The sequence below is a fragment of the Rosa chinensis genome, chromosome 5 (genome assembly GCF_002994745.2).
Source record: "Rosa chinensis cultivar Old Blush chromosome 5, RchiOBHm-V2, whole genome shotgun sequence".
NCBI lineage: Eukaryota > Viridiplantae > Streptophyta > Magnoliopsida > Rosales > Rosaceae > Rosa > Rosa chinensis.
This window is the reverse complement of record NC_037092.1, coordinates 6621435-6633110: the sequence shown is the minus strand read 5'-3', so window position 1 is coordinate 6633110 and position 11676 is coordinate 6621435.

Here is an 11676-nt window from a genome sequence, read left to right as displayed (position 1 = left end):
AAGTGTTAACTGAAAATAAACTTTAAAGATCATACAATTGCATATTAGATAAACACAATACAAACATACAAGGCAAGAATAGCACATCAATCAAGATACGAGTGTATAAAGAAAATAATCTGTGGATGTCTTGCAGGTTGAAGACCAATACCAGCTTGAGAGGAAAAGGAGGCCATTGCTGAAGAATAAGTATTTCTGGAATAACAAGAGCTTCTGTGATTCTCTCAATAACTTGCAACTATCTATGGGGCTAGATTACCTGAATGCTCGTAACAAGAAAGGTCACAGGGACCTTGTTTATATAGTGAACAGATCAATTAGAGTCCTCCCCATAAGAGGCTAATGTATTCTATTCGAACTGCTACACTATATGTTTATCTAATGATATTTACTTGGTTACCAAGTTGTTTGGACTTCTTGTTATGTTTGTGTGATTCTTATCACAAACACAATTATACAAAGACTAGGAATCATAGTTCATCTCGGATAACTCATGCTACAAGTTATAACACGTTGTCATATACAAAGAGAATTGTATTCATGTTCAACTTTGTTCTTACAATCTCCCACTTGAACATTTATACAATTCACAATGACAAGAATGTTATCTGAATCAGTTTCAGTAATCCCTGAAGTGTGCACGGAGATGAAAAATGGTCCAAAAATCCAATCAAATCTCAGTCAATGCAAATACATCATGACGAACTGCAGGAAAAATCAAGTTTGAAAAACTTAACTACCCTGCAATTACAGACACCATGTACTTACACCACATGAGACACAAATCATCACTTAATATATATGATGCTAATGTACAGAATCATCAATTGATGCATCAAAATATGGTCCTCACTATGGTTCAATGTGCCAGAACCTTATCAATCAGTCATTTAATACTTTAAATAACTCAACATAAACATTTTATTCAAGTTATACAATTTCCAGAATGTATACATAAATTGTAAGTATCACAAGAATCAAAACAGCAACCAAAAATACTGCAGTAATTAATAATCTGATCAGAAAAGCAATTGAATAGAATTTTATTGATTGGTAAAATTCAAATGATAACTAAAACAAAATCAGTTCTCAAGTACAGAACTAAACTAAAGAAAATCATAATCTCATAATTTTGAAAACAAAATTTCCATGTCAAGGACTCCCACTTAAAACTGCAATGCTCCCACTAAGTCTCTGCATCCAGAGTTGGAAGAATGCCAATGTTCTTGGCATGAGTCTGAAAAGCCACAATGGTCAGAGGCTTAGTGAAGGGATCTGCCAACTGTTTTAAGGTATGTATTTTCACTATCTCCAGCTCCTTATGCTTGACTCTTTCTCTGACACTGTAGTATTTTAGGTCTATATGCTTAGAGTTGGTAGACCTCTTGTTATTCTTCGTAAAATACACTGCAGCAGAGTTGTCACAATAAATTCTCAAGGGCCTATCAACTATAGAGCTAACCAATTTAGTTTGTTCCAGAAAGTTTTTCAGCCATAAACCTTGACAAGTTGCCTCATAAATGGCAATATATTCTGCCATCATGGTTGAGGTGGCTGTCTGAGTTTGTTTGACACTTTTCCAGGCTATAGCACCACCAACTAGCATAAAAACATATCCTGAGGTTGACTTTCCAGAATCAGAGTATTGACCTGCAAAGTCTGCATCCGAGTATCCTTCTACTTCAAGCTTATTTACCCTTCTATAAACCAAACAATAATTTTTGGTTTTCTGTAAATATCTCAAGACTTTCTTTCCTGCAATCCAGTGCTCATGGCCTGGATTGGACTGAAACCTTGCTAAAATGCCTACTGCATAGGCTAAGTCTGGCCTTGTACAGACTTGAGCATACATTAGGCTACCTACAAGTCTGGAATAAGGTTTATTCTTCATGTCTTCTAACTCGAGTTCATTTCTAGGACACTGGCTCTTATTTAACTTGTCACCTTTAGACATTGGAACATGTCCTGAAGAACAATTTTGCATTTCAAATCTCTTCAACACTTTGGAGATGTAACTTTGCTGAGATAGTCCCAGAAGATGCTTAGTTCTATCTCTGTGTATTTCTATTCCCAAGACATATGACGCTTCCCCCAAATCTTTCATATCAAAGTGATTTGATAGAAAGATTTTAGTGTCATGCAATAAACCAATGTCAGTGCTAGCAAGTAGAATGTCATCCACATAGAGAACAAGAAAGATAAAGTGCCTACCACTTGTCTTCATATAAACGCACTCATCAACTAGTTTTTCAGTAAAGCCAAAGGAACTGATCACAGAGTCAAATTTGAGATACCATTGCCTAGAGGCCTGTTTTAATCCATATATCGACTTATTTAGCTTGCATACTAAGTGTTCATTCCCAGGTTCAACAAAACCCTCGGGCTGTTTCATGTAAATTTCCTCATCTAAATCACCATTTAGAAAAGCTGTTTTTACATCCATTTGATGTAACTCCATGTCATAATGAGCTACTAAAGCCATTATGATCCTAAAAGCATCCTTTGTAGAAACTGGGGAAAAAGTTTCATTAAAGTCTATTCCTTCCTTTTATGTGAATCTTTTGGCCACAAGCCTAGCCTTATACCTTTCTATGGAACCATCTGCACACCTCTTGGTTTTAAAAACCCACTTGCAGCCTATTGCCTTTTGGTTCTTAACTGGTTCTACTAATTCCCACACTTCATTGTCATACGTAGACTTAATTTCAGCTTGCATTGCCTCATGCCACATCACACTCAAATGACTTTCAACTGCCTGTTTATAACTAAAAGGATCATTGTCATCATAAAATTCTAAATCAGCTTCTTGTAAATAAATTTCATACTCTTGAGGGTTGATGGCAGGTTTCCTGATTCTCTCAGATCTTCTCAATACCTGATTGTTATTTTCTACTTGAGGTTGCACTACAACTGCATCTTCCAAGTTATCAGTTTGGGGATCAACTTCTTGAGCTACAGTAACTTGGTTTTGGTCATTTTGAACTGGTTCTACTGCTGCAGTTTGTGGGTGTAAAACAGGTTCAGTATTAACATCAAGGCTCAAGGGTTGTGCAAGCAACAAATCTGGTTCATCTTCCAGAATCTCTTGAAATTCAAGCTCTAGATCCTCATAGGCATGTGAATGGTTTATTTCATCCAGAAAAACTGCTCTGTTTGTTTCTATAATTTTAGTACTGTGGCTGGGACAATAAAATTTATAGCCAAAAGACCTCTCAGGATAACCAACAAAATAAGGTGATATGGTTTTGGGGTCTAATTTTCCAGCTTGAGGGTTATAAATTCTAGCTTCAGCTTTGCATCCCCAAACGTGTATGTGGTTTACACTAGGCTTTCTATTTTTCCACAGCTCATAAGGTGTTTTGGGAACAGTTTTGCTAGGTGTCCTGTTGATTAAGTAATTAGCTGTTCTTAAAGCTTCTCCCTAAAGAAATCTAGGCAAGCCTGTCGTACACATCATACTTCTAATCATATTAAGAAGGGATCTATTTCTTATCTCGGAAATGCCATTTGACTCAGGCGTGCCAGGTGTGGTATATTGGGCTTGAATTCCATGTTTTTCTAAGTATAAAGCAAAAGGGCCTTTCTGCTGTCCTGCCTCAGTATATCTACCATAGTATTCTCCTCCCCTATCAGACCTTACTGCTTTTATTTGGTTCCCCAACTCCTTTTCTACTTCTGTTCTGTAAACAATAAACTTTTCTAAAGCTTGGGATTTTTCCGACAATAAATAAACGTAGCAGAATCTGGTTGCATCATCTATGAAGGTAATGAAATACCTATTTCCACATATAGTTCTATTGGCAAATGGTCCACATATGTCAGTGTGGATGAGCTGCAAGGGTTCAGTGTCTCTATTTGTGCTCTTCTTTCTAGACTTAGTCAGTTTTCCCTTAATGCATTCAATACAAGTATCAAAATCAGACCAGTCCAATTCCAGTAAAAGGTTTTCTTTTTCCATTCTTTTCAATCTTTCTTTTGAAATGTGTGCAAGTCTCCTGTGCCAAAGATAAGCAGATTTTTCATTGAATTTTCTTTTCTTGTTTAAACTGTTTCTTTCATTTTCAATCGATAAAACATCTTGTGGTAGAGAACAATCAAGCATCCAATAATTATCAACAAAAGAAGCAGAAGCAAGATAACCAGAAGCATGGGAGATTTTTATTCCTTCAAGGTTGATGAAAAAAGTACATCCATTCCTAACCAAACAAGCTACTGAAATCAACTTCCTCTTCATAGAGGGAATGTAAAAAACATTCTCTAAAAAATAACTAAGACCAGATCCTAAAGATAATTTGACTGTGCCTACTGCCTTCACAGCCACTCCCATGCCGTTTCCTACTGAGATGTTCAACTCACTTCTCTTTGGGGCCCTCTTTGTTAGAAAGTCCTGCACACAATTAGTAATATGAATGGGTGAAGATGTATCCAAAAACCAGGAGCTAGATGAATTATTGATCAGAGCACAAAGTGTGACATTTTTAATATGTATTTTCCCTCATTTGGTTAAGTTATTCTCTTAAAATTAATAATTATAACACAGTTTATGTTTTTAGGTACTTCAAGGACAGAAATGGAGAAAACAGGCGAAAAAGAGCATAAATGAGCATAAATTAAGGACAAGTCATTTTAGAAACTTTCCTCTTTCATTTTAGGAAATATTTCCTATTTTGTTTTAGGAAACTTTCTTCATTTGAACTTTTCTATTTCTGATTTTTATATTTTAATGAGAGTCCATCACATTAGAAACTCTTGACTGATGAATTCAAGGAAAACTTAAAACAAAAATCATGAAGAATTCAAGGAGATAAAATGGATTGTTTTTAATCAATATTTATTCCTAATTATCTGATTTCTTATTGATTATAAACTCTAATTAAATTCTGATTTTTCTTGATTGTAGGAGTTTATTGTGTGCACAATTCTTGGAAGAAATTAGTGCAAATCAAAGGAGAAGAATAAGGGATGTATCTGGTCGCTATTCAAGGCATATACAAGGAGTCATTAAGGAGTCATTAAGGCGCCAAAAATTGGTGCGGCTGAAATAGCCTCACAATTTAACCCTGCAAAATGTAGTTGTTAGTATAGGATAAGCAGGGATCGTTCAGTCCGGGGATTGTAGGGTACACCTAAACAAAAAGGTCAATTTAAATTAGTAATTAATAAAACAAATATTAACAAGTATTTATCTACAAATTTACACAAGAAACAACCATAAAAAGGGGGGATTCAACTTTTGGTTTCTAAGTTCCTACGAAATAAAACAAAAAGATAAATATATACATGTGATCAACTTCTTCACACTCAAATTAGAATTTCCAAACCATATCAACATGCAATGAATTATTTCAATCTAAACAACCTAAAATCGTGCCAACACTAAATATCAGAAATGAATTCGAAGTACAAGTCTGAAGAGATCGAGTACCACTTTAATTCTTCTTTTGAATCTCCTAAGTTAGGAAAAGTCCGTAACTCAAAATATTTCATATAAAACATCACGTTAATACTGAAGAGCATCCGTCAACATTAAATATGAATCATTAAGTGCAATTAGAATTCTGAATCCAAACATGTATGCATCCATAAGAAGTTACAAACGCACAAACATGTAGCATATAATCTCGACCATTGTACACAGCCTTTACCACTTCAATTTATGCCCCAAAACGATTAGGTGAATTAGAACACAAATTTGGCTTTATTAACCTGCAGATTAACATAGTTATTCAACCAAAATCATATGCTTAAAGATATAAAGGATGGCACAAAATCAGATTATAAAGATATCATAAACAAATCAAGAACATAAAGAAACAAATCTGAAAATTACTAACATAAACTCGTTCTCAACAAAAATCCAATTCCAATAATAAAGCTCATAAAAGAAATCTGAAATTCAAAACTAAAGAGTATGAAAACAGAAATAAGGGCCATGAATTACACTTTTTGATCTTCAAGGAAGCTTGGAGAACGTCAAGAGAACACAAGGCTTGGCCTTTAAGAACACGAACAGTCTTGGAGAAGTCCTAAAGCTCTTCACGATCAGAGGCTTTTTCTGAATATTTGGAGAGGGTTTTGGAGAGAAGAGAGCTAAGCTAATGAACTGAATTTTGTATGAAGAAGTGATTATTTTGGAGTAGAGAATGACTGCTATTTATAGTGGAATTCTCATCTCTTGTGATGCAATCATTTCCAATCATCTTGAGGTGATTTCTCCTTCAAATTTGCTTGATTTTCTCATGACAAAGTCTTGATTTTTCTGATCTCTTTTCCCCTTAATGACTCATTGTATATTCCTTGAATAGTGACCAGATACATCCCTTATTCCTCTCCTTTGATTTGCACTAATTTCTTCTTCTAATTGTGCACATAATGAACTCCTACAATCAAGAAAAATCAGAATTTAATTAGTGTTATAATCAATAGTAAATAAGATAATCAAGAATAAATATTGATTATCAACACTCCCTTTTATCTCCTTCAATTCTTCATGATTTTTGCTTTAAGTTTTCCTTGAATTCATCAGTCAAGAGTTCTTAATTTGATGGACTCTCTTTAAAACAAGAAAATCAGAAATTAGATAGTTTAAAAGAAGAAAGTTTCCTAAAACAAAATAGGAAATATTTCCTAAAATGAAAGAGGAAAGTTTCTAAAATAACTCATCCTTCAATTACTCTCATTTCTGCTCTTTTTCGCTTGTTTTCTCCATTTCATTCCTTGAAGTACCTAAAAATATAAACTATGTTATAATTATTAATTTTAAGAGAATAACTTAGCAAAATGAGGGAAAATATATAATTAAAATGTCACACTTTGTGCTCTTATCAAATACCCCCACACTTAGCTTTTGCTAGTCCCTTAGCAAAATCAAAACAAAAGACTCAACCAAATTAAACAATTCATTACCAGACTCTACACAAATGACACACAAAGACTATACTGCCCTTAACATTTGTCTCATGAATCCTGTCTCTCATGGCATTAAAATTAGCACTTAATCAAGAATCAATATTTAGATATTCGAGAGTTAATTGAAGCATATAATCCATATATAAATAAGTAGGACCTGGTTGTAACAATGGTGATGGGTGGAGCTCAGCATGTTTCAGACAAGTATGATTCATATCCTCACAAGGTATATCCACTCTTTCTTCACTCAGAAGAAGGCAATGCTTAAAAGCTTATAATCACTCAATTATATGTGAGAGAAAATATTTTGAGGCAATCAAATAGCTCACATATATAAGAAATGAAAAGCACTTTGTGAATATAATTTTTCAAGATCTCATGAAAGATATCAACTACTTGCACGGATGGACCCAAGCCATAGGTTCAACTCTTATAACTCATCTCCACAGATCAAAGGCTATCCCATCTTAAGGATCAAAAAGGACTTTGAAGGGTTGAAATGGGGCTAAGGTTCAAGGTTTTAAGAAACAAAGGTTAAGGAATGTCAAAGTATCCTAAAAACCTAGTAGAGCTCATGTTGATGTAGAGAGACTTCTAAAAATTCACCAAGGCATACAAAACGTTACATCCCATAGAGGCAAAATAAGAGGGCCTAATGTCTTCATGTTGGGCCCAAACTTCCTTGGAACTCTAGTGAACTGGACAAAGACCAAATTTTTCTATAGCAGGCCTTCAATTCAAAACAATCTCCAAACTCACCAAGTATGGGGGACTAAAATCCATAAACATTTTTTTTGTCTTCCTTTCTTTTTCTTTCCTAGCCGTACTCATTTTTTTCTTTTTCATTTTCTTTTTCACGGCTTTCACATACTTTTTTCTTTCCTCATGGACAAGTCTACCCCCACACTTGCACTTTTACCTTTTCTAAATCTTCATCTTTGCCACCCTCATGTAGTAAGTCTCAAAAGATAGCTCCACTAAGTTTTTAGAACAAAAGGTCAGGTTGTGACTAACTAGGGTTTAGGTTAAGGATTTTTAGGGTGATGAAAGAAAAGGCTTAATGTAGGCTCAAAGTGGTTTATCTAAGGGGGTCCCACGACGGGCACAAATATGGACACAGGTTAATTTGTCTATGGTGGTAGTTCCTAGAGTGCCTCTATCCTTTCCAGAATCAGGGACATGTATTGATAAAAGTCTCAACAAGCACAAGAGTGAATTCTAGCATTCTCTAGTCCATCAAACTTAATCTATGGCAAGCAATCAATCAAATGAAAGAATAATGAGATCATCAAAACATCGCCAATAAAATAAGAATATATTTTATTTATCACTCCAAGAAAAAGGGACATGGCTCAAATATCTCACGTGGGCTTTTATGAATTAAAACTCATCCTAACATGCTCATAAACTGTACCAAGGTCACGAAATCCATATCCACTACACATGCATATGCTTTTCATATATCTCAATTAACTAAAGAATACCATTTAACATCATCTCAATATTGTGATCCTCTTTTAGCCATAATTTCAGAGATATTGAATCATCCTAGACAGTTAAGGGCATCCTAAGACTCAAAAATAAAAACAAAAGACTAAGACTGACGCCAAAAAGGTTTTGGACTAGGGTTATTTCCTTTCTCCTTTCGGTAACTCCTTTGGAACATGACCAGGTGAAGAAGGGACCGATTTTGGCGGAGCTCAGCTCACTTGTTTGACAGGGGACGAGACCCTTTGTCAGCACTTCTCGGATCCAAACTAGACCTTAGACATCACATCCCATCAGATGCGCCTACGATGAAGAAAGTATTTCACCCAAAAATCATTTTGACTCAATAAATAATAAAAGCAACGAAATTTTTAATTTTTGACATTTTTCAAATTTTTTTGTATTTTCAATATATATGACTCAAGACAAAAGTATAAATCCCTTCCCCCACACTTAAATATTGCATTGTCCTCAATGTAATCAATCATAAGCATGCAATGGAACAATTAAGCATATAGGAATGGAATTTACGAAAATAAATAAGAAAATAAAGGAGCAAAAACGAAAATAAAAGACACAAGTACAATTCAACCTAAACAAGTGAAGGGATAGAAATGTCAAACTCTCGTTGATGGCTCCTCCACAGCTTCGGTTGAAATGGGTTGCCTCCCATGCAGCGCTTAATATTTATAGTCCTTCAGCCTGGACTCTTCTCCTTGCTCACACAACAATTTTTTTATTTTCGTTTTTGTTTTTTTTGTTTTCGTATTTATTATCGTAAAAAAAAATTAATGACACTTTAAGCGTTAGAGATTTTAACAATCCCCGGCAACGGCGCCAAAAATTGATGAGGCTATTTTAGCCGCATCAATTTTTGGCGCCGTTGCCGGGGATTGTTAAAATCTCTAGCACTTAAAGTGTCATTAATTTTGTTGTTTATATAGAATGTATGCTAAATTTTTGTCCTACACTTGTGGAATGGTGACAAATTGCGATTTATGCTAGGCCAAGCTATAATTGTGATTTAGTTTAAGTTTTATGAGTGTTACCAAATTAAGCATGTATTTTATAATTGTTGTGCAATTTGTAGAAGGTTTTTTGTTTTAGCATGTTGTAAATTGTATGATTTTCACTTAGATTTTGCATGTTGTAAATTGTATGTGTTTCACTTAGATTAATATACTTAGGTTGTTGTGAATTTCGTTAAATACTTAATTGTTGTAAGTGTGTAAAAAAAAAATAATAAAGAAAATTAACTCAAAAAAAAAAAAAATGGTTGTGACACAAGGAGAAGAGTCCAGGCTGAAGGACTATAAATATTAAGCGCTGCATGGGAGGCAACCCATTTCAACCGAAGCTGTGGAGGAGCCATCAACGAGAGTTTGACATTTCTATCCCTTCACTTGTTTAGGTTGAATTGTACTTGTGTCTTTTATTTTCATTTTTGTATTTATTTTCATAAATTCCATTCTTATATGCTTAATTGTTCCATTTCATGATTATGATTGATTACATTGAGGACAATGCAATATTTAAGTGCGGGGGAAGGGATTTATACTTTTTTTCTTGAGTCATATATATTTAAAATACAAAAAAATCGAAAAATGTGTAAAATTAAAAAATTTCGTTGCTTTTATTTATTAAGTCAAAATGATTTTTGGGTGAAATAATTTCTTCAAAGTAGGCGCATCTGATGGGATGTGATGTCTAAGGTCTAGTTTGGATCCGAGAAGTGCTGACAAAGGGTCTTGTCCCCTGTCAAACAAGTGAGCTGAGCTCCGCCAAAATCGGTCCCCTCTTCACCTGGTCATGTCCCAAAGGAGTTACCGAAAGGAGAAAGGAAATAACCCTAGTCCAAAACCTTTTTGGTGTTAGTTTTAGAGTCTTTTGTTTTAGCTTTGAGTCTTAGGATGCCCTTAACTGTCTAGGATGATTCAATATCTTTGAAATTATGGCTAAAAGAGGATCACAATATTGAGATGATGTTAAATGGTATTCTTTAGTTAATTGAGATATATGAAAAGCATATGCATGTGTAGTGGATATGGATTTCGTAACCTTGGTACAGAATATGAGCATGTTAAGATGAGTTTTGATTCATAAAAGTCCATGTGAGATATTTGAGCCTTGTCCCTTTTTCTTGGAGTGATAAATAAAATATATTCTTATTTTATTGGCGATGTTTTGATGATCTCATTATTCTTCATTTGATTGATTGCTTGCCATAGATTAAGTTTGATGGACTAGAGAATGCTAGAATTCACTCTTGTGCTTGTTGAGACTTTTATCAATACATGTCCCTGATTCTGGAAATGATAGAGGCACCACAGGAATCACCACCATAGCCCAATTAACTTGTTTCCATTTGTGCCCGTCGTGGGACCCCCTAGTTTAACCACTTTGAGCCTACATTAAGCCTTTTTTTTTTTTTTCATCACCCTTAAAATCCTTAACTCCTGAACCTTAGTATAGTTACTACCCTACCCTTTGTTCTAAGAACTTAGTGGAGCTATCTTTTGAGATTACTACATGGATTTGGTAGCAAAAATGAAGACTAAGAAGAGGTGAAAGCTCAAGTGTGGGGGTAGACTTGTCCATGAGGAAAGAAAAAAAGTATGTGAAAGCCGTGAAAAAGAAAAAATGTGTATGGCTAGAAAAGAAAAAGAAAGAAAAAAAAAATTGTTTATGGATTTTAGTCCCCCATACTTTGTGGATTTGGAGTTTATTTTGAATTGAAGGCCCACTATCGAAAGAAAAATTTGGTCTTTGTCCAGTTCACTAGAGTTCAAAGGAAGTTTGGGCCCAACATGAAGACATTAGGCCCTCTTATTTTGCCTCTATGGGATGTAACGTTTTATATGCCTTGGTGAATTTCTAGAAGTCTCTCTACATCAACATGAGCTCTACTAGGTTTTTAGGATACTTTGACATTCCTTAACCTTTGTTTCTTAAAACTTTGAACGTTAGCCCCATTTCAACCCTTTAAAGTCCTTTTTGATCCTTAAGATGGGACAGCCTTTGATCTGTGGAGATGAGTTATAAGAGTTGAACCTATGGCTTGGGTCCATCCGTGCAAGTAGTTGATATCTTTCATGAGATCTTGAAAAATTAAATTCACAAAGTGCTTTTCGCTTCTTATATATGTGAGCTATTTGATTGCCTCAAAATATTTTCTCTCACATATAATTGAGTGATTATAAGCTTTTAAGCATTGCCATGTTCTGAGAGAAGAAAGAGTGGATATGCATTGTGAGGATATGAATCATACTTGTCTGAAAC